This window comes from Lissotriton helveticus, chromosome 1_1, assembly GCF_964261635.1.
Source record: "Lissotriton helveticus chromosome 1_1, aLisHel1.1, whole genome shotgun sequence".
Classification (NCBI taxonomy): domain Eukaryota; kingdom Metazoa; phylum Chordata; class Amphibia; order Caudata; family Salamandridae; genus Lissotriton; species Lissotriton helveticus.
Genome location: NC_136057.1, coordinates 574,223,052 through 574,247,352, shown reverse-complemented (window position 1 = coordinate 574,247,352; position 24,301 = coordinate 574,223,052). Strand labels below are relative to the sequence as shown.

The following is a 24,301-nucleotide window of genomic DNA, read 5'->3' as shown; positions in this document are numbered from 1 at the left end:
CAAGTCAGGTCCCGGGCCGGCCAGCCAATCACAGCGCGGCCCAGGGAATGACATCACGGGGGTGTCCCGGGCCGGCAGCCAATGACAGCGCGGCCCAGGACAAAGGGGCGGGACTTAAAAAAGCCCGAGAAACGCCCCCGAATCGCGTTTTCACAGGAAAGCGTGATTGACAGCCTCTGTCTCCCAATGGCTAGCCTCCATTTATGGAGCTAGCCAATGGGAGACTGAGGCGGAACCAAAGCCCCTATGTAGAATCATGAGATTTCGCCGTGGGCGGAGCAACTGCTACGCAGTTGCCAACGCCCAGGGCGAAACCTAAAAATCACAACGGTTCGCTCTATTTCCTTCCAGTCAATGGACCTGCAGAGGGCGCTCTTGCGTTTCTATACAAAATTATAGACGCTGACAGTCTTCTAATGCTAAAGTTTCAGAGCTCCATCTTTCTGGTTGGCATAAATCTTTAGTTCAAACCCCCCTCAAGGAAAAGTACACAAAAAAGTGACGGATGAATTCTTGAATTAATGTCAGCCACTGGTAATTAATTAATCGTGCCTGTATTTCAGTCCATCGTAATTTTGCACACCATGGCACCTCAGTTTGGACCCAACTCTATGCAAATCAGTCCTGACCCTGCTCCTGTGGGAACCGTGTTTTTCATATTTCTTCAAAAAAGATTTTCTTTTCGCGCAAAGTCAGTGTATGCGCTGGAGAGCAGCTGGCTTCAAAAATCAAGTCTTTGTAAAGGGACTGTCTGCACAGTGGCAAAGATCTGGACAGGCAACAGTTTGTGGTTTTCCTCTTATTAGTTCCCGCTTGACAGCGAAGCCATCTGTAAGAGCAAAACCTACTGTTAATAATTCTTTAATAAATACATTTTACAGCCCCCATTACAAGCTCCTCCCATAAACAAGATAATCGAAACCGAAGACTTGTCATGGATTTTATGACCATAGGATCTGACTTAACCTCAAAAAAACTCTACCTCAGAACTTTATTAACTCAGGTCTTAACTCAATACCTTACATGTTGCTTCTCAAGATATTAACCTATAATTACTATGTCTAAATCGCCATTACTAAGTCAGCACGTTTTACGGCTCTTTGTACACTGCATTTGTAATCTATACCACATGATGTTAAGCGCTCTGATACCCATGGGTCACGGACGCGCTATATAAAACTGTTAATAAATAAATAAATAAGTTAAGAGCTCAGAATTGGGAGATGTGTGATCATTTTGACGCCTTCAGAGTTTCCCCTTGATGCACTCTGCCAGGTCAAACCTGCTACAATTCAACAGGGTAAAAGGCATGGAAAATGGCAAAATATGAGGTATTCAGTGTCTTATGAAGTAATTCTGTATATTAAGCCTTATTTTCCTGAAAACTGGGAATAGGAAGCAACTTCCACACTAGGTTAATCACTCACCCTGGAGTAGTAGTACTAACTACGTGTGGTAAAAAACTCCCACTAACCCATCCAATTTGTAACGAGGGCCACAGAGAGGGCTTTGGCTCCGCCCAAAGGTGTTCTGCCTCCTGATGAGTGAGGGCAATGCAATACATCAGTGCTTAATTTGCATAAAAATTCTTTTTTTTTTAAAAAAGAAGTGGAGGTGCTGAAAATTTTGCCAAGGAGGCCACCGCTCACGCCTTCCTCCGGTGAGCCCCACTTTCAACACTCTCACTGCCTCAGTCTCTATCTTCTAACCTTGATCTGTTGTGGATAAATGTTTGGGTGGAAATTTCTGGGCCTCGGTGCTACAATTGTCAGGGTCCAATTGTGTTGCGACACATTCCTCACGAAAGGCTTCACCCAAGAGCCATTGCAAGGGTAAGTATATAGGAAAAGTAGAGGATTGAGCCCTCACAATTTGTCAGCAGTACTCCGAAAATTAAATGCAGACGTTCCTTGAAAGTTTTACGTGCGTAGTTTTTATATCATGTTACATCGTGGATAAAGGATAGCCAACACGTGTTTCGCCCTGGTGGCCTATATGCCGTGGGCTTTTTCAAGGCTGATGGAATCGTGAAAAGGCATAGAATTTGATGACGTTTGGCAAAGGGATAAAATGACCAAAGGAGAAAACAAGGGGGAATGGGGAAAAGGAATGGAAAAAGTAGAGGGCACAGTAGAGGAATGCAGGGAAAATGGAGTAGGGGAAATTTTGGAAAATGATGAGGAAAGCGCTAAGATGGGGGATAGGGATGGAGGAATGAAGAAGGAAAAAAGACAAAGGAACAGGAAAAGGGGAGAAAGGAGAAATATGAGCGCATATTGATTCAACAATAGGTGAACACAGTGAGCTAGCGAATTACAATAGATCAATGTACAGTTATTTGCGTGTTCCATAAGGGAAGATTCAATCAACATGAGGTGCATAGATGGCAAGTAGTTGTATTCAGACATACCACAGTTGAAACAATTGCGTCATTTGTGTTTGTCAAATGGGCCTAAAAGCACAGAGTACATAATTGACATTGTGTTAAACAAATGAAAAATACAAAAGAGAAAGAAAAAGTAGAATAAAGAACTATTAGAACTAGTATTGAGGCATACCAAAATATAGACAGTTGCATCATCTACGTTCGTCATATAGGAAAGTATAAAGGTGGATATCATTCCAGCTGTTAATTTAAAAATATGAACGGGGATTGGCTCTTAGTAATTTATCAGAGGCACAGTAAAAAATGCCATTCATAACCAATCAACCATAATGTGAAAAAAGGTAACATTTAGTTAAATGTAGTAGGAAAGTATAAAGGTGGGTATCATTCCAGCTGTTAATCTAAAATATGAACAAGAATTAGTTGAGGTCAATTGGAGCTATATGGTTTCAGGGGTTAAGCAGCAGTTGGATCAGTTTAAGTGTCTGCATCTGACGTTAGTGGGGAGACGAAACGTTTTAAAAATGATTGTCCTTCCTAAAGTACTTTATTATTTTAGGGCAGTGCCGTTGGAGTTAACCAAAAAACAGCTCCAAGGGATTCAATCTCTATGTGATAGATTTATGTGACGACAACGGAAAGCGAGAAGAGCTTTTAAATTTATGTTACCGCTGGGTGGGGGGAGGATGGTCCGTCCCGAATTTTTGTTTTTATTATTATGTCGGTTTACAGCAAAACATGCGTATTTTGCAGACAGGTGAAGATGTGATAGATGCAGAAGCTCCTTCCATATATCAACTATTGTTAGGTGAGGAAGCAAGAAATATGTTAGTAAAATTCTCCGAGCCAAGTTATTACAAAAAAACAAGGTTCAAGGTCATGATTACGCTGGTAAGGTTTGGAGAAGGATATGTAAATATTTTACAATTTCACAGTTGAATTATTATACTCCACTTGACACAGCGGTTAGGTTCCCAGAAATATTCTGGGATTACAAGATGTTGTGTTGGAGGATGAAGGGGATTAGATATCTGGGCGACTTGTTTCAGGAAGGGGTCTTATGCTCATTCGCAGAACTTGCTGAAAGCTATGAACTCCAACATCAGGATTTCTTTAAGGGGAAACATCATTTACAACGAAGGCATTACTACGCGTAACGTTTACAACGAGGCACTTACCACGTAAACGTCTTTCCCACGCGTATGCCTTCCACGATCGTCTTTACCACGAAAGAAACGTTCCGGTCAACCATCCTACGTTCTGCGTGTACGTAAAAAGAAAAGTCCTTTTTTTATTTTGATAGAAGTGTTTTCACGCATAAATTAAATACGTGATAAGTAGTAAAGAGATGGGTGGAAATGGGAAAAAAAATTAAAAAGGGGGGCTGGGGGGGGTCTCCCCCCCAAAAAAAATTCAAATGAATTTTTTTTTTTTTTAAAAAGGGGGGTTGGGGGGTCTCCCCCCCCAAACAAACAACAAAAAAACTTAAGGAATCTACATTAAAAACAATTAAAAAAGATAACTGAATGTGTAAATAAAACATGTATTACGAATTAACAAATGACCTTCTTTGACGAAATATTCAGCCATCTTGCTTGCGGACACGATTTTAGAGGGTCAGTGAAAGTGACAAAAGAAACAATGTCACTACTGAAGAATTTTTTTTTGCCTATCCGTTTCATTATGTTGATTTCAGTGTTTTTTTGGGCATAATCGACGCTGGATGAATACTAACGTATTTATGCGTGGTAAAATGCTGCGTTCTATTATTCTGCGTGGTAAAGACTCTAGCGATGTAAAATTCGCGTGGTAAAGCCATGCATTGTATTTGAAATCGTGGTAACATCATATATTCTTCTTTAAGTAGCTGCATTTACGAGACTATCTGGTAAGACACCAGCTACATGAGGGTAGTATTATGGTATTACCAATAGTGGAGGCAATTAGGAATAGGGCTAAGATAGGGGTTTTATAGTCCATGCTAATTGAGTCTCATAATGATGATTTAGCTGTTCAGGATGGAAAATGGTCTGTACGATTAGGGTATGAAGGAGTGCTGATGCAGACTTCCATTGATTTGGACAGCGTATCTATGCTGCAAAGGACACGGAGAGAGACCACCGAGTCTCGCCGGTATCCCGCCTCGATTCTCGCGGCTGTAATAGCCCATCGGGTGTTGGATCAATATTCGGCCCTTACCAAAGGATTTAATTTACCCCCACGAGTGAAACCACTAGGCTCGCTCCACGCTGAGGTTAATTAACCTCGCCCCGAAACCAGGTACCGGCATTCTCTCGGTATTCTGACCACCCCAATCTAGTGCCTGACCAGAATATAATATATTGCCCGGCAGGCATTCTTAGAAACAGGCAAATGATTTAAATAGTCCTGATGTTGATCGCGGTTCATTAGGAGCCAGGGGATCGAAACGTTGACGGTTGAACAGTATTGCGGAAAATTCAATTGTATGCCATTCTGTAAATACTGTATGTCGAAACTTGTTTGTATTGATCACTAATTTACAAGCGACATTTGGCTCCAAACTTCTTGCCTGAAAAACTTTTCTTACTCTTGTTTTGCTTCTACTACACTTTCTTCCTTGAAGGATAGGTACAGGACTGTGCCCTATCTAAAATGTTTATAACTGACCACCTCTAGGTCAACCAAACTCTTTTATTTCTAAATTAAACATTTCCTTACCCGGCTGGGTCTGGAAGCTTGATTATAGTACCGATTGTGGTCTGTAAAATCATTGTTTCTGTTTATTTCTTTTTTCCTTAGGACCTTTGTTGTCTTTAAAAAAAGACTTCCATTGATACGGCAGGGAAAATATTGCTGTCATCAAATCTGCAAACACAACATTATAAAACTATTTTTGATTTATACCAGACACCCGCGCATGATGAAATGGGGTGGGGATCATGACGGAAAATGTTTCAGGTGTAGTGCCGATATTGTACATATCTTTTTTGACTGTACGGTATTGACACAATTTGCACAACAAATAGAGTTGTTTTTGCAGGGGTCACACCAATTACGAAGGAAATGATGATACTAGGGGTATGGTTTAACGTCTCAAGTGAACAGCCAATATATAAATTTAGATATAGAACATCTATTGACTCAGCATTGGCGCGGTTATGTATAACCTCATGTTGGCTTCAAAGTGAATCTCCTACATTCGAGATGTGGAGGGCTAAATTTTATAATGTATTTAATATGGAGTATAGTTTATATTCTCTAAAGTCACCCAGACAACAAAAACTGGGGTTGCAGATCTGGGATTCTATGATACAATATATGAAATAATTATCTGATCTCGGGTCCATAACGATATTATGTTTGAAATATGTGTTGTACCTGTTTTTTGTCTGTTTTAGTTTTTTCTTCTTTTAACTGCACTAATGGAAATCCTACCGAAATAATCTGTATGCATTGACCATAAATGGTATGATTTGTATCTGTGTCATGGATTGAGCTAATAAAAAAAAGAAAGAAAAAATAAATAAATAAAATGGAGAATAAAATTGTAGCTTTGCCATTTATCAAGTATCATAGAAAAATGAAATGAAAAATGTGGGAGTTCTAAGGATAGACGTGCGTGGGATAATATCTAGCCCAGGAGAAGAAGTGCAACAACTGACACATGAACACATCGATTTTGGGAAGAAACGAAGGAGCATCATTTCCTAACTGATATGGAATTCTGACAGAACGTACAGAAGAATCTTGAAACGAAGGAGCATTAGCTCCTAACTGACATGGAATTCAGACAGAACGTACAGAATATTGGTGTCAAACAAGATCAGACTCTGGAGAACTGCACGGGGCTGACAACAAGGGGGAAACGAGCATTTACAATGCAACGGTTTCGCCTTGGCAAAAGTTAGAGATATTGGCATTGTAAATTACAACATTTTTATTTATGTGTTGGTTTTGAAAACAGATAAATAAATGACATTGTCATTTACATTGCCAATAGCTTAATCTCTCGCAAATGTGAGACCTATTGTACCCTACTGGACGAGCTCAGCAGACAGCAATTACTACCACACACACATACCCAGAGCCACAGACACCCAGAGCCACACACACACACAGCCAGCCACACACACCCAGAGCCAAACACACACACACACACACCCAGAGCCACACACCCAAAGCCACACACACACACCCAAAGCCACACACACACCCCCAAAGCCACACACACACCCAGAGCCACACACACACCCACACCCAGAGCCACACACACACCCAGAGCCACACACACACACACACCCAGAGCCACACACACACACACACACCCAGAGCCACACACACCCAGAGACACACACACACACACACACAGAGCCACACACACACACACCCAGTGCCACACACACCAACCCAGAGCCACACACACCCACACACACCCACCCAGAGCCACACACACCCACCCAGAGCCACACACACCCACCCAGAGCCACACACACCCACCAAGGAGAGCAAGCACAGCGAGGGGGCAGGGAAGCAAGCACAGCGAGGGGGCAGGGAAGCAAGCACAGCGAGGGGGCAGGGAAGCAAACCAGGGGGCAGGGAAGCAAACCAGGGGGCAGGGAAGCAAGCAAGCACAGGCAGGTTGCAGGGGAGCAAGCACAGCCAGGGGCAGGGGAACCAGGGGGCGGGGAGCAAGCACAGCCAGGGGGCGGGGAAGCAAGCACAGCCAGGGGGCGATGAAGCAAGCACGGGCAGGGAAGCAAGCACAGCCAGGGGGCAGGGAATCAAGCACACTAGTCACTAGTAGGTTTCAAAAGAGATCCTGGGCTGCACAATTTTGAGATCAAGTATTTGTGCAACAGCTGGCCGGAGATCCCTACTGGGAGAGGGCATGAACCCTCTGCCTACTCAGAAACGCAGATAAGGAGCAAGATTACACTTTCAAGCAGGATGAAACAGAAAGCATGAGGATCAACGCATAACCAGTGCTGCTGCCACAGCCAGAGTTAAAAAAACGTAAAGAGTTTGTTAAATGTTACATTATTTTTCTAATTCGGTTCGGGATTTTTATTGTTTTGCATATTGACTTTATTACGGTTTTGTTACTAAATAAATAGTGTACACATTGCCCTAAATTATGCATGTCTGCTTTGTGCCACACCTACCAGGGGTCTAAGATCGGGTTAATTTAGTAAGTTTGTGGCTTCACCCTGTGAAGGGATGTGCTTATTCTTTGAAATGGGCATCCACCCCAAATAATAATCCAAAGTATTTATTATTTAGCTTTGACAGCATTTCAGAAGAGGATCTAATGAGTCAAAGGGTGGTTAAGAATGCACCATTTGCAAGATTACATCCTGCAATGTCGCTAATTTCTCTGCCTGTGACATCACTCAATGGGAAGTCAGTGGGCCAAAAGTCATCTGATGTCACTTCCCTTGATGTTATCAAATATGCTAAAGTTAGTGAGAACTATGGGTTACCAAAACCATACACCACTGTCAGAGCTTGAAATGTAAAGGTGTAGGTACTCACTATCCCAGAGTACCTACCTATGTGCTGCTGGGAGAAGCAGGCACACTCCCTTTCAAATGAAATAAGTGAAGGTACTGAGTGCTTTCCCATTTTAAGAACTGACCCTGGGACAATTACAGAAATCCCCCTAAGCGCACAACCATACACAGGGATCCTTTTACGCAGGGATACCTCAAGCACGAGATCGCAGTTAGACAGGAGGTTCCGCACACTGTCTCAATCACAATGAGAGTTCTTACAAACACACAGTACCACAGCATGCGTGCAGCGTTTGAATATGCACGCATACATTACTCCACCCCGGACATACGTATCCACACAGGTTGAACGTGACACGATCTGAGCTAACAAGAAGGGGGGTTCAATCTATGCACACGCACTGCTTTTTTCCTCCACACAGCCCTTGTCTTACTTGCGCAAACACCTGGTCGGTCATCTCCTCGGGTTCCCCCATGCTCTCCTTTCCGCTCATTGAGGCTCTTGATTCAGCACAGGCTAGAGAAGGGTTTGTGCTTCCTGCTAGTGCTGCCCCTGCCGCTGTACAGTGAAACTTAACTGACATCAGAGCTAGCCAATCAGGAAGTCGAAATCACTTGCCGCTTGCCAGTGAACTTTGTTTCCTAGAGGGGCCGGCCAATCGCTAGCCAATAGCCACTTTTTCCTACATAGATCAATCTAACTTGTTATGCAAAATCAACAAATCAATTGCAGAAACCAGCCCACCATGTTAGAGTGACATGTACACTATACAATCAACGGGATAAACCTGCAGAAAGGCACGCAGTTATTGGCTGACCAGCATTTTGGTCATGTTATTTGCTCCTAGGGAGAGTGTTTTCTAATTTCGTTGTCAGTAAGCCTACAAGCCATCAAAGATGATAACAAGCACCTACGAGGACACAGGGGGCGGGAGAGGACACGGACGGCGGGAGGGGGCGGGAGAGGACACGGACGGCGGGAGGGGGCGGGAGAGGACACGGACGGCGGGAGGGGGCGGGAGTGGACACGGACGGCGGGAGGGGGCGGGAGAGGACACGGACGGCGGGAGGGGGCGGGAGTGGACACGGACGGCGGGAGGGGGCGGGAGTGGACACGGACGGCGGGAGGGGGCGGGAGAGGACACGGACGGCGGGAAACGTGCACAGGACAGCGAGGGGGGGGCGGAAAGGCACACGGAGGGGGCGGGAATGGACAGACTTTCAGTGAAAGGGGAGGGAACGGGAAAAAACGTAACTCCGCCCTGGGAAAAAATCTCGGGAACGCCCCCGAATCTGGTCCGGCCTTGACGGACAGATCTCTGTTCCAATGGCTAGCCTCCATTTATGGAGCTAGCCAATGGGACAGGGGGGCGTATTCCATTTTCCTTACTGAAATCAAGAGATTTATCTGGAGGCGGAGCTAAGAGCTCCGCCCTCCAGCGAAACCTAAAAATGGGTGCAATTCGCTAAGCACACGAGCAGGCGTTAAATAAACATACAACAGTCTTCCAGGTAACAAAGTGGCTTTTCCCATGCTTTTTTTCAACGACATTCCCATACAAACTCACATATATGTACGGCCGGGAATCTTGCAATGGGTTGTGGTTACCAAAAACCCATACCAACATGTCACACACATATGTCATGATGCATGGCTGCCATCTTAAATGTACCACACTAGTATAGTGAGTGGACGGCCATTTTAAAACGGTGGATTAAGTTAGAAAAGTGAAAAACAAAGTGCAGGAAAGTGCCAAAAAAGGAGTGAACAGCCTGTTAACTCTTTGCCATTAACAGGCAACAGTAAATAAAAATATTATTATTATGTTTACGAATAATAATAATAATATTGGTGAAAATATTTTCACAGTTGACAGTTCTACAGCAGTTGGCACTGGTACTATAAATTAATTATAATAATAGTAATATTGACAGGCAACATGAGGGCCTAGGACAAGGAGTTTCATCTGTCTCTCATGTACCTGCCTTGTTCCTGGCAAACATCCCAGCCGAACAGAAGATTAACTTTGTAGTCACGCAGGATGAAGGTACTGCACATCCATACATGTAAATACCGCAAACACACACGGAAAATCAGCCTGCACTTTGCATAAGGCGCAAGTGTGGCAAGAATTACACTTACAAATTCATCTTAAACATCAGTATTTCGCCATTTGAAGCTCAGCGAGTACAATGAAAGTGAGATCGCAAATAAAGGAACACTATGGGGAACGGCAGTACAGGAAATTTGAATGCCTTTTTCATGCAGCCTAAAGATGTTTGGTTTCCAGAGTAACAAATACAGCAGTCCTTATAGAAATCTCCTAGACCCAATAAACCAGCCTCTTTGGCATAAATCAATTTGTCTTACCAAGCGATCACTTCACAATTGAAGCAAGGGGCTTCTCTGGTTTTTCTTCACAAAACTCACAATGCACTATCATGATCAAATGACTTCAGTGTCCGAGGGCAAGATTGTTTTACTGGTGAAACGCACCAAAAAACGGATTGCTCGGCCTTATTTCTTTTCCCATGTTAGTTGCTTTATTTCGGTTTTAGCGTCTTATAAAGAAATGTAGAAAAAATGGAAGCATAAAAATACCACTAGATGTCACCAGAGATCTACAAAGCAAACGAAGTACCACTTCTGGGATGCTCTGTGCTCGACTTTAGGCCGCCAAAATGTGTCGAACAGTATTTTTTTTTTTCTCCAGAATGTCGTTTTAGCAACGCCCGATTCAATTTTACACAGCTGAAGGTAGAATTAATTTCTGCAAAAATGTGGTTTAAACGGGAGGAATACGGCGACTAAGGAAGTATATAACATATACGAACAAAAGAATGTATTACAAATCATGCAAAGAAGTGATGTGCCGACGAAAAGAAGCCATCAGTGGGGAGAAGTGACTGCCCGCCTGCCATCAAGCATTTAAGAGTTTTACTAAACTCTAAGTACAACAGTTATGTCACATTGAATCAATAGTTTTTAATTACCACTAATTCAGATGCGGGTTCATTATATATCTCTTTAACAAAAAATATTTGTATACGTTTTATATGTAGCCTGCAGGAATAAATAAATAAACAAGCATTGAAAATGCAATAGGTCTCGCAATAGAAGAGTTTAAAATTTTTCGTTTTGCAAATGGATGAGTGGCGTTGCGTGGATGAGTGGCGTTGCGTGGATGAGTGGCGTTGCGTGGATGAGTGGCGTTGTTTGTGTGAGTGGCGTTGTTTGTGTGAGTGGCGTTGTTTGTGTGAGTGGCGTTGTTTGTGTGAGTGGCGTTGCGTGTGTGAGTGGCGTTGCGTGTGTGAGTGGCGTTGCGTGTCTGAGTGGCGTTGCGTGGCTGAGTGGCGTTGCGTGGCTGAGTGGCGTTGCGTGGCTGAGTGGCGTTGCGTGGCTGAGTGGCGTTGCGTGGCTGAGTGGCGTTGCGTGGGTGAGTGGCGTTGCGTGGTTGAGTGGCGTTGCGTGGTTGAGTGGCGTTGCGTGTGTGAGTGGCGTTGCGTGTGTGAGTGGCGTTGCGTGTGTGAGTGGCGTTGCGTGTGTGAGTGGCGTTGCGTGGCTGAGTGGCGTTGCGTGGCTGAGTGGCGTTGCGTGGGTGAGTGGCGTTGCGTGGGTGAGTGGCGTTGCGTGGGTGAGTGGCGTTGCGTGGGTGAGTGGCGTTGCGTGGGTGAGTGGCGTTGCGTGGGTGAGTGGTGTTGCGTGCGTGAGTGGCGTTGCGTGCGTGAGTGGCGTTGCGTGCGTGAGTGGCGTTGCGTGCGTGAGTGGCGTTGCGTGTGTGAGTGGCGTTGCGTGTGTGAGTGGCGTTGCGTGGTTGAGTGGCGTTGCGTGGTTGAGTGGCGTTGCGTGGTTGAGTGGCGTTGCGTTGTTGAGTGGCATTGCGTGTGTGAGTGGCGTTGCGTGTGTGAGTGGCGTTGCGTGGCTGAGTGGCGTTGCGTGGCTGAGTGGCGTTGCGTGGGTGAGTGGCGTTGCGTGGGTGAGTGGCATTGCGTGGGTGAGTGGCGTTGCGTGTGTGAGTGGCGTTGTGTGTGTGAGTGGCATTGCGTGGTTGAGTGGCATTGCGTGGTTGAGTGTCTCGTCTTCATAAACGTTGGACAGAGTAGCGGATTGCCTCGTTGACAAAGGCCACATAAATTAGACAAACGGAAATCCAGGTAAGCACACACTGACACGGGAACTGAACAGAAAAAGACAAGCATGCACATGCATTAAAGGACATACACACAAGCCTATGAAAACACATACAATGCTAAACTAAAGCACTAGTTAGTCAGATGAGACGTTATGCAAACCTTCTTTACACAGTAATCCCGCACCAAAATTAAATAGCAGGGCTAGATTTTCCTAGAGGTTAGAGAAGCTATGTGTAGAACAGAAAAGACCACCCTGCCTAGGGATATAATGGCCCTTACTGGAGGGTCCAAATGATATATCAACTGGGGTGATTAAACCAGGGGCTGACACAGAGCACAGCAAACAACAAGGTCAATTCAAGCAGGCTCCACCAAAGATATATTAGGAAAATATATGTTTTTATTTTTCTTATAATTTAGATAACACAACAATTTTTTCAGGGGTGAAAAATATATTATACTTAGATATCACATGATATATTTTAGAGCATAAAAAAGAACAGATCATGATCTGATAATAAAGTACAAATAGGGAATTAATATCATTACATTGAGACCTACCCAGTAGCAACCACACTGCGACCACACTTACACATTCACTCAAATGATTTCTCACTCTATCTCATTCTATCATTCAACTTTCAATCTTCCATTCATTCTACTAATCCTGGTGTATGCAACACATCAATATTCGGAATGTTGTTTCAGGCAGATGACTTTTACAACGGTTCCAAAAGTTCTTAGGACAAAGAACCGTGTTCCTGAGGACAAGCGCTGACGCGCGTTTCGGTGATTGGCCAGTGAGGCCACACCTTCATCAGGGCTAGGGGCAGTGTACTGGGAGGGACACAGGATTAAAATCTGAAAGAAACATATAAAAGACAACACGGTCTCAGTTTTTCATACTATATATATACACACAATATTAACCGAACACATACATATGTCCAACATATACTTTTCATTGTTCAAAATTCATTTTATCACTTCTAGTTCAGACATTAGGTATAGGGGCGATGCACATAATATTGACCCCTTGTTGCTGCGCCATGTTTAGCCTCGTGGAGACACTCCCATAAGTAGATTCCCTATTTAGTGGAATCTATAGAAGGCGTAATAATCGCCTGAGCTACATGAACCGTTGATAATATTTAAACTAAACAAATCCTTCATCCATTTCTTTAAGCTATACATACACTTTCACTCAAGTAAAACACCTAACCATATTCCTAACATAGGGCCCGAGATCCTAAATGACACATTTCATCTCTTTTCCTCATTGTCAATATGTAGTTCTCCCTCGGGAGTGCATTCGGGGCTCACCATTACATATAACATGAAGCCAGGACAGTTATTAGCCTAGGCTAGTAGATATACACGCTAAGATATTACCTGTAGGTTTATGTATTTTGCAGGAGACCACGAGAATATAATGGGACTGCTGCACAAGGAGATGAGTGTATATTTTTTATACTTCACAGGTCTCCCGGGGTATTTGTCCTGGAGAGGAGATAGGATAAGATCCTTCGTGATTTTTGTTATAAATACTGGCAGTGATGGCATACAATATCTACTTTCACAATCAGAGTTTCTACGCTCGTCTCCATTGGTCTTGGAAAATCCATCCAATATAACTACCTGTGAATTCTTGAGACAAACACGCCCGAATATTAGATGAGTGGAGGCTGGGTTTTGTCGTTCCGAATGATGATGTTTTTCAATCGGCCTCCTGTGAAATGAATGACACGCGTTTATTCTGGGTCCCTTTTCACTAGATAAGCCTGTCATCCACTAGGTATACAACACAGCCTTTTTTAATACCTGGGGCTATCTCTGTTCCCGAGGTACTTTTCAACACGGTTCTAATCAAACGTGGGTTGATATAAATAGTCTGTGTCTCAGGTAGTTTGGGTCGGTACTGGGGTATACATCACCGTTTCTATATGTAGAGGAGGTAAGCAATACAACCATATTATGGTGACATGTCCTAGATCTATTTGATATAGTTGTCCACAATGGTTATGCAATATACATACCGGGACCATCGGAGTACCCCGCGAAACCCCGTTTCCAGTCAGATAGGATGACCCTCACTCTGGATCCTACTCGCTGTTGGCAGACGAAAAGAGGGGCATTTATTACCAAATTCGGGCCACCTAGTCCCGTCAGAGACCCACTGCCTCGGGGAATAACGGGGAGGCAGGATTCCTATTGATACAAAACAACGGACGGAACCTTAATATAACAGGTTCCGTCCGTTGTTTTGTATCAATAGGAATCCTGCCTCCCCGTTATTCCCCGAGGCAGTGGGTAAAATCGAGAAGAAACCCCACCTTGAAACACCTATTGGCGTATGAAAGGTAACTATCCATGTGGAAGTCTCTGACGGGACTAGGTGGCCCGAATTTGGTAATAAATGCCCCTCTTTTCGTCTGCCAACAGCGAGTAGGATCCAGAGTGAGGGTCATCCTATCTGACTGGAAACGGGGTTTCGCGGGGTACTCCGATGGTCCCGGTATGTATATTGCATAACCATTGTGGACAACTATATCAAATAGATCTAGGACATGTCACCATAATATGGTTGTATTGCTTACCTCCTCTACATATAGAAACGGTGATGTATACCCCAGTACCGACCCAAACTACCTGAGACACAGACTATTTATATCAACCCACGTTTGATTAGAACCGTGTTGAAAAGTACCTCTGGAACAGAGATAACCCCAGGTATTAAAAAAGGCTGTGTTGTATACCTAGTGGATGACAGGCTTATCTAGTGAAAAGGGACCCAGAATAAACGCGTGTCATTCATTTCACAGGAGGCCGATTGAAAAACATCATCATTCGGAACGACAAAACCCAGCCTCCACTCATCTAATATTCGGGCGTGTTTGTCTCAAGAATTCACAGGTAGTTATATTGGATGGATTTTCCAAGACCAATGGAGACGAGCGTAGAAACTCTGATTGTGAAAGTAGATATTGTATGCCATCACTGCCAGTATTTATAACAAAAATCACGAAGGATCTTATCCTATCTCCTCTCCAGGACAAATACCCCGGGAGACCTGTGAAGTATAAAAAATATACACTCATCTCCTTGTGCAGCAGTCCCATTATATTCTCGTGGTCTCCTGCAAAATACATAAACCTACAGGTAATATCTTAGCGTGTATATCTACTAGCCTAGGCTAATAACTGTCCTGGCTTCATGTTATATGTAATGGTGAGCCCCGAATGCACTCCCGAGGGAGAACTACATATTGACAATGAGGAAAAGAGATGAAATGTGTCATTTAGGATCTCGGGCCCTATGTTAGGAATATGGTTAGGTGTTTTACTTGAGTGAAAGTGTATGTATAGCTTAAAGAAATGGATGAAGGATTTGTTTAGTTTAAATATTATCAACGGTTCATGTAGCTCAGGCGATTATTACGCCTTCTATAGATTCCACTAAATAGGGAATCTACTTATGGGAGTGTCTCCACGAGGCTAAACATGGCGCAGCAACAAGGGGTCAATATTATGTGCATCGCCCCTATACCTAATGTCTGAACTAGAAGTGATAAAATGAATTTTGAACTATGAAAAGTATATGTTGGACATATGTATGTGTTCGGTTAATATTGTGTGTATATATATAGTATGAAAAACTGAGACCGTGTTGTCTTTTATATGTTTCTTTCAGATTTTAATCCTGTGTCCCTCCCAGTACACTGCCCCTAGCCCTGATGAAGGTGTGGCCTCACTGGCCAATCACCGAAACGCGCGTCGGCGCTTGTCCTCAGGAACACGGTTCTTTGTCCTAAGAACTTTTGGAACCGTTGTAAAAGTCATCTGCCTGAAACAACATTCCGAATATTGATGTGTTGCATACACCAGGATTAGTAGAATGAATGGAAGATTGAAAGTTGAATGATAGAATGAGATAGAGTGAGAAATCATTTGAGTGAATGTGTAAGTGTGGTCGCAGTGTGGTTGCTACTGGGTAGGTCTCAATGTAATGATATTAATTCCCTATTTGTACTTTATTATCAGATCATGATCTGTTCTTTTTTATGCTCTAAAATATATCATGTGATATCTAAGTATAATATATTTTTCACCCCTGAAAAAATTGTTGTGTTATCTAAATTATAAGAAAAATAAAAACATATATTTTCCTAATATATCTTTGGTGGAGCCTGCTTGAATTGACCTTGTTGTTTGCTGTGCTCTGTGTCAGCCCCTGGTTTAATCACCCCAGTTGATATATCATTTGGACCCTCCAGTAAGGGCCATTATATCCCTAGGCAGGGTGGTCTTTTCTGTTCTACCTATGGTTTTTTTCCCCCCTATGGCCTGCCTATATCCCTAAGGATCCCACGGGGAACCCCCTTCTTTTGTGTATAGAGAAGCTATGTGGCCTTTAATTGAGATAGATGGCCGCGTATGACAACTCCATGTTTGTTCTGGAGTGGTTTATTGTCCCAGGAGAGCCGCAGAGTCTCATGTGAAGCAGAGGGTTGAGGAGTGTCCGCATTTTGGCAGCCCCTTTATAACAAGCATGAGATGGGAACCGAAAACACTGGAATGAGAAGGGGCTGAAAGGACCTAGTGACAGAGTTCAACTGGAGGAGAGGTGGGCAAAAACAATGAAAAGGTGGACAAGGGAGGAGAGAAGGAAAGGTGACAGAGAACTGCTGGAGGAGCAAAGAGGAGAAAAGAAATGCGACACGGCGGGCAGGGGAGGGGGCGGAGCGGGTAAAAAAAAAAACAAGACGGAGGGAAAGGCAGATAAGGGGAGGGGGGAGGAGAAATGTGACACGGCGGGCAGGGGAGGGGGCGGAGCAGGGAGAGGGTGTGAACAAATATGTTTACTCACAAGTTAAGTAATTTCACTCCATACCTTCTGGTGCTAGCACATACAATTACATTAAGAATATTACAGTGAGTGGATTGATTTTGTTACGGTAATTTTAGCAACATATCATCTTCGAGCAGCGTTTTCACTAGACTTCAATGGAATTAACAATATTTGAGTATTCTGTCAATTATTCAATCGTTTTAAGGTCTGTTTCTTTCTGATGTAAACAACAAGAACACTAGCAAAGGAGTAAAACGTGATGTGTGCGAGTGATTAATCAATGCTTGTACTGCGTCTGTGTGGTGTTTCCTGGTGCGTGTCTGTCCGTTTTCCCGTGCATTTGCAGGCAAAGGGAGCTTAACCCCAAGCATGAGATGGGACCCGAAAACACTGGAATGAGAAGGGGCTGAAAGGAGCTAGTGACAGAGTTCAACTAGAGGAGAGGTGGGCAAAAACAATGAAAAGGTGGACAAGGGAGGAGAGAAGGAAAGGTGACAGAGAACTGCTGGAGGAGCAAAGAGGAGAAAAGAAATGCGACACGGCGGGCAGGGGAGGGGGCGGAGCGGGTAAAAAAAAAAACAAGACGGAGGGAAAGGCAGATAAGGGGAGGGGGGAGGAGAAATGCGACACGGCGGGCAGGGGAGGGGGCGGAGCGGGGAGAGGGTGTGAAAGCAGCAGGGGACTGGAGTGCGGCTGAGGGAACTGATGTGCACGCGCTTTTAAGCTCAATGAGCATGCGCATTGAGCTTAAAAGTCACGGGCACTGCAAGGAATCGCCACGATTCCTTGCAAGTTAGTTAAAGAGTGGTTAAGCCCCAATAGTCTCGCAAGCTCGATGCGCATGCGCATCCACAGGCGAGACCTAAAAATATAAAACCAAGGACTCTGAACACTAGATACTCCAGTGTTTTCAGAAAAGCGTACAGAAGTTAAAAAATACCTTGTTTCATAGAAGACCGTGATCTCTTATAAGACACAGGTATTTAAGATTATAGATTGCAACATAAAAATCTATACCTGTGAAGAGCTGAACAGCCATGCAGATTCTGTTTAGTCATAGTAATTTGTCCCCCCATCTTGTCTAAGGTTTAACCAAATCAGGTACACCCAACAAACTACTGGGACAGGAAACTTATGGCTACATCCCTAGCAGATCTCTCTGCTGATATAGAAATAGGGGTCATATTTTTAAGTAACTTTTCCCACATGCGGGATATACGGGATAAGCATGGAGCATTATTCACTAGATGCCATCACGAATGATGCATGCTTAGTTCAATTCACATATAGTCTTTAATTCACGCCTCTCACGCCATTACTTGCAATGCACATTAGTTCTTTTTGGGCATAACGGTATCGGTCCTAAAGCATGTTAATAAACAGTTTTATCCTGCATATTCTATATGAGCTTAACTAGAATGTTTTTATTTTCAACTTTTCTAATCTCTTCATTCTATGGTTTCCCTAGCAATGTTACTGATTAAAATGAACTAAAATGATTTAATCTTAAATGTTAGTAAAACATGAAATATAATTTCAGGCTATTTCATTAACATATGCGCGCACGCATCCTCAGATTATGCCTATTATATATTCTATGCAGAGAAAGTTGAGACAGTCCCCTGATGAAGGCACCCCAGCCGAAACGCATGTAGCTTCCATCTACTGCCAGCCTTTCCATTGGTTATGGTTTATCTGGATCTACCTTCTTGTACTTAACATGCAATGAAACAAATCATTTGATCACTTGTTTAGATCAATTGCACTGTTTTCTTATGGATACATGATTGGGTTGTACTGTTCTCTATGAGTTGATAATGTTAATTATTTATCATAAATTGAAAATAATATTTTGATATTTAGATACAACAAATGAAATAACCTAAAACTAAAATAAAAACTTTTTGATAATAAATAATCGAACATTATCATCTTATAATAATGCACAAAGTATTATGCATCATTATTGTTATGTTGACCTGTAATTTCTGATTATTGTACACTTGCCTCTAGCTTCATTTTTTCCCTTTAATGCCCGCCTGCCATCTACAGCGGAAAGGCGTGTAAATGTGACGTTCCGCAGAAGACACCGTGCTGAGAAGAGCTTTTGTTGCATGTAAAACGGCAAAAAAAATGCAGTAGGAGAAATGGTAACTTTGCGCCGTTAATGCTTATCCTTCCATGAACAAACCGAACACACTGTGGAAAAATCCTCGGCGTAGAATTACTTTCTGTGTGACGCTGCTTTCACTGCTTAAGTCGGCAGACCCTGAGATTTTGTCCTGGTTCTAATGTTGCTTCATGAAGCAAGAAAGCCGGTATCAACCTCTGCCCTGGTGCACGTGCCAAAGAGACCATGTATTCGACAAACAGATAGGAGACCGCAATATGTAAATGTAAATGTAAATGTAAATGTATAGGCATTTATATAGCGCACTACTTACCCGTAGGGTCCCAAGGCGCTTCGACCGCTGCGAAACCCTTCCTGGCTTCCCTGAGAGATGGTCCCTTAATGGGTATCTCCAGGGTGAGAACAGGCATCCCCGGCGGTCTGGTGGGGCCGTTAGTGAAGATGAGGCAAGCTAATGCCCAGAGTTGCCGAGTGTGAACGCTGATCAGAGTGGGCACCGAGGCGAGAGAATTATCGAGTCCGCTGACCCTGGTCCAGAAACCTGCCGCGCCGGGAATCGAACCCTGGTCCCGGGCCGTCCTCTGCTCTCGGGTCTGCCGCCTCTAACCAGTGAGCCACACTACTTCACTGTCTCTCTCTGTCTAATAATACCCGGGATTTTCAGCATTCTCTTGTACTCTAGTCTTAGAATACCTGGGCAAAGGTGCTTGACAAAAGGCAGGGAGATGCACAGTTAGCCCATAGGAACCCCTTCTTGCACCTCAACTCGTGCATCCTACTGACCTTGCCAGAGTCTCGGTCAGTCCTGTGGTGAACAAGGTCCATCACCTTCCCCAGGCGCTGCAAAAAGGAGGAGTGCATCGAGGAAGCCACCCAGTAAATGATCTGAAGCCTTGTAGGCTTTGATGCAGTACTGCATGGTGTAGTGTTGCGCTCTAGTGTTTCCGTCATCACGTGACAGAAGACGTTAGGAGCGCGGGCGGCCATTTTAGGCCATTGTAGCCCAGCAGATAGCCAGAGCTAGAGCTTGCCCCCGGCGCTCTTAATAAATAAATAATTACTTAAAGTGCACAACGTGTCTCCCTGATTTGAACCCCCAACACCTCACCACTAATTGGCGACGAGGGTGGCACGTCCACAGCCTGACCACGACGTGGCAGCCGAACACACGTGGCGCCGTGGAATCCAGTGAGAGCGCGGCAGGGGAGCCGCGGGAGCCCGGCACACGACGCGGGGAGCAACACTGCTGGGGAGAGGAGGTGCGCTACGTCAGCAACAGGCTGCGCTACGGTCCGGCCGTACTCCAATGCCAGAGGGAGCGGCAGAACAGTGAGAAAGCGGTGCCCCTCCCCTACAACGTGTGCGCATTGGAGGTGGAAGAGGTGTGAATGTGCGCTTGCATCCACGCTGAGGGTGTAGAGGAGACAGAGCAAGACACAGCGACCCCTCCTCCACAAGCAGGAAGAGTGCTGACACAAGGGTCAGAACACAGGGTCCCACAACAGCTACACAGCAGACCCCTGTCCGAGGGAGCAGAAGCTAGGGGAGCGCGCCACCCCTGACAAGGAGCACACCCAGCCTCCAGCTGAAGGAGTGCGGAGAGTACCCACAGCCACCACCCAGCCAGATACGTGCGCGGGCCACCCCTAATGATGAGAGCATAGGCTGAACAGAAAGCGTGAGACCAACTCAGCACAAGTGGGCAACACAAAGCAGGACAAGACGAGAGCGGACCTGCCTGCCACGGGGAAGCAAAGTAGCCAGGAGGCATTGTCCTGAACCCTACGTGCCGGCCAGGAAGCCATACAAAAAGGGATGATGGACGGAGCGTTTGAGCAAATCAAACACTCACCCAAAGTCAACTGATCTGGGTTTAATCCATCACCATTCTTTAGCTCACTCAGCCACCCCAGTTCAGACATGACCATATGCAAATCAGTCTGACCCTGTGCCTCATGGGAACAGTCCAGCCTGAACTGCCAAGCCATGTCTTCCCTGGACCGGAAACAAGCATCCTGGGACCGGTTTCTGGCATTCCAGCCGTCTTCAGCCCGGCTTGCTTGAATCCAGTGGCAAAGTGAGCAAGGGACTCACGTCTGAGCATACCGTGGGTGTCTGGCGTAGCTGCTTCTGGGCTGCCGCGGCCCACTCTCGTGAAACCATCATCCTGGCCTGCTGGCGCTGCCGCGGCCCTCTGCAACGTGAACTACCACCTTGGCCTGCTGGCGCTGCCGCGGCCCTCTGCAACGTGGACTACCACCTTGGCCTGCTGGCGCTGCCGCGGCCCTCTGCCCATTGAACCATCGCCTTAGCCTGCTGGCGCTGCCGCGGCCCTCTGTACTTGAACCATCGCCTTGGCCTGCTTGCACTGCCGCGGCCCGACCTTGGAGACTCCTAAGCTCGAGGATTGTGAGCTTCTCTCTTACCACCCCCCGTACCGACCCGGTACCAAGACTGTCCCGCTACCCCTTTCCCTACAGAGACTAGTATTGAGAGGACCCTCGAGTCCTGAATCTCCTGTACCGCTGATAACCTTGCCGCAAGAACCCTATATAAAGAGTGTCGATCTCATCCTGGTGTGGTGTCTATCTGTGGGGAGGGTAGTGACTTGTCTGTACGATCGCCGGAGACGGCCCTCATCGGAGGCCTCTCCCCCAGTATTCGGCCGACCCTCTGGGTCTCCGTCTAACACTACCAGTTCTGGCAGATGCCATTCGGCCAAGCGTCCGCCGCTGTGGTCTTCCAAAAACTAATGCATCAACTGTTCAGACACACAGACTGGGTGCAGTACTTCCAAGATGACATCCTAGTAATGGACAGAACCAAAGCAGACAATGACGTCAAGCTCTCCACAGTACTACGCATACTAAGGCAGAGCGGCCTCACCGCAGAATGGGACAAGTGCAGGTTTGGAGTGTCATTGGTCACGTGCATGGGACATAAAATTAGTGACAAAGACAATGCACCAAAACAGGCTAATGCGAGGGCTGTAAAGAATGCACCTAGCCCCAGGAATAAGGATGATGTTCGGTCCTTCCTTGGAATGGCAGAATTCTATAGCAAGTTTGTGTCTCATTTTGCCACCAAAACACACAACTTGCATCAGTTACTAAAGGAGAAAACCACCTTCACTTGTTCGGAGACAACGCATGAAGAATTCAAGCAAATCAACGAAGATATATGCGAGGCCGTGCCCTTACACGGATTTGACCAACTGGCGTTGTCTATTCTCACCACGGATGCGAGTGACAGAGGGCTGGGAGAAGACCTGATGCAGCAGTCCGCAGAGGGTGAAATGACGACGGTCAGCTTTGCGTCCCGGTCCTTGGCCCCAAATGAAGAAAATTTCAGTGTGGTGGAGAAGGAGATGGTAGCAGCAATTTGGGCAATGGAAAGATTCCGCCAATTCCTGTGGGGCTCCAGATTCCTGCTCCGGAAGGATCATAAGCCACTAGTGAAGTTACTCCCGTCAAGTGGACACGCGACGGCCATGCCTCGCATAGCAAAAATGACCTTGCGGCTATTGGATTATGTGTACGACGTCCAATACATTCCAGGCTCTAAGAACAAAGTTACCGACTTCCTCAGCAGGGCAGCAGCAATGGAGAACGCACCGGTGCCAACGGCAGAAGATGATTTTCCATTGCATTCATGGAGGACCAAGAAGCGGTCATAAGTGTCCAAGAATGGCAGACAGTAAAAGAGGAGGACACAAGCCTCACAACAAACAAACAGTTCATAATCACGGGGTGGCCGGAAAAAACACTTAAACACTGAACAGAGGAAATTCTACGAAGTTCGTGAAGAGCGGTCAGCAGGTGACAACAAGACGTTCGTGCTCAGAGGAGACAAAGTGGTACCCCAAGGACGACTGGTAAACAGGTTACTTCCTTTTCTGCATGAAGGACACTTGGGAATAGTGAAAACAAAACAAAGAGCCAAACAAGCATACTGGTGGCCGGCGCTGGACAGCCAAGTGGAGAGGCATGTCAGAGAATGTAAACAGTGCAGCAATGCAGACAAGACACAGACTACGATGCGACCCCCATTAGGGAAGTTCTCGAACCCAGCTAATCCATTGGAAGAATTGTGAGTGGACATATTGGGTCCTATATTGGATGCAAACAGTGTACCCAAGTACACCATCGTGCTCGTCGACCGGTACTCCAAGTGGCCCGGAAATTGAGATAAGTGAGACCGTGGACACGGATGAAGTACTGGCCTTCCTTACATCCACATTCCTGAGAGCTGGGATACCACGAGTCATAACGTGTGACAATGGACCCCTATTCATGTCTGAGAAACGCATTCATGGGAAGGAATGGAATACAGATCAAACACACCCTGATATTCCATCCAGCAGGGAATGGCCTGGCCGAAAGATTTAACAGGATCATCATGGGGTCAATTCAAGCGGCCATCAACGTAGGGAAGAATTGGGAGAAAGAACTCAAGTGCACTGTATGGGCCTACCGAATCACTCCCACTAAGACAGGGTAGAGCCCATTCAAAATATTGAGGGGCCAGGACCCATTCACCAGAGACAATGTGGCGTGGAAACAAAGTATAGTACAAAGCAAATGGTCTCCGGCGGTAGTGCGCAGCAATCTGGAAAAGGCGCAAAAGATCTACACAGACCACTACAACAAGAGGCACAATATCAAAGATGTAATGCTGGAAAAGGAGGAATGGGTCAGAGTGAAGCTCGCTCAATTGAGGAGGAAAGGCGACAGCAAGTACAGCAGGCCACTGCAGGTCAAAGAAATGTACACCAGGTCAGCCTTATTGAGTGATGGGAAGATATGGTCCCTAGACAGAATGTCCAGGTGCAACAAGGTGATGAAGTGGGCGAAGACAGAAGAGACCCCACTGGATGAGAGTAATTACGTGAACCTGGAGGAAGAGGAAAATAACAGAGACACAGAAACACCTTATGGTCGCACAGAAGACACCAACACAGAAGAGGCGAACACCAACAGGACACAGGAGAATCCAGGAGACTCTGAGCGGCAGACAAGACAAGTAGAGCAAGATGCGAGTGGCACCACCACCAGGGATCAACCACAGGAAACAACCAATGCCCCCCCACAAAGCGACAGTAGAGACACGAGGGCAGGCACCCTGTCGAGACAGACCTGGACAGGCAGGACCGTGGTACTGCCCAAAAAGTATCGAGAGTTCGACATGAAGACCTAATCACCATTTGAACGGAACCATCCTAGTTATTACCCAATAAGTTTGTAATTCTTTTTAGTGTTGTTAAAGGAGGGAGATATGTAGTGTTGCGCTCTAGTGTTTCCGTCATCACGT

General features: G+C 45.4%; 1 protein-coding gene across 3 annotated transcripts in view; it reads right to left on the bottom strand.

Annotated features, from left to right (window-relative positions):
- Window positions 1–24,301, bottom strand: part of PYROXD1 (pyridine nucleotide-disulphide oxidoreductase domain 1) — a 328,561-nt gene that overhangs the window by 98,103 nt on the left and 206,157 nt on the right. The window lies entirely within an intron of this gene.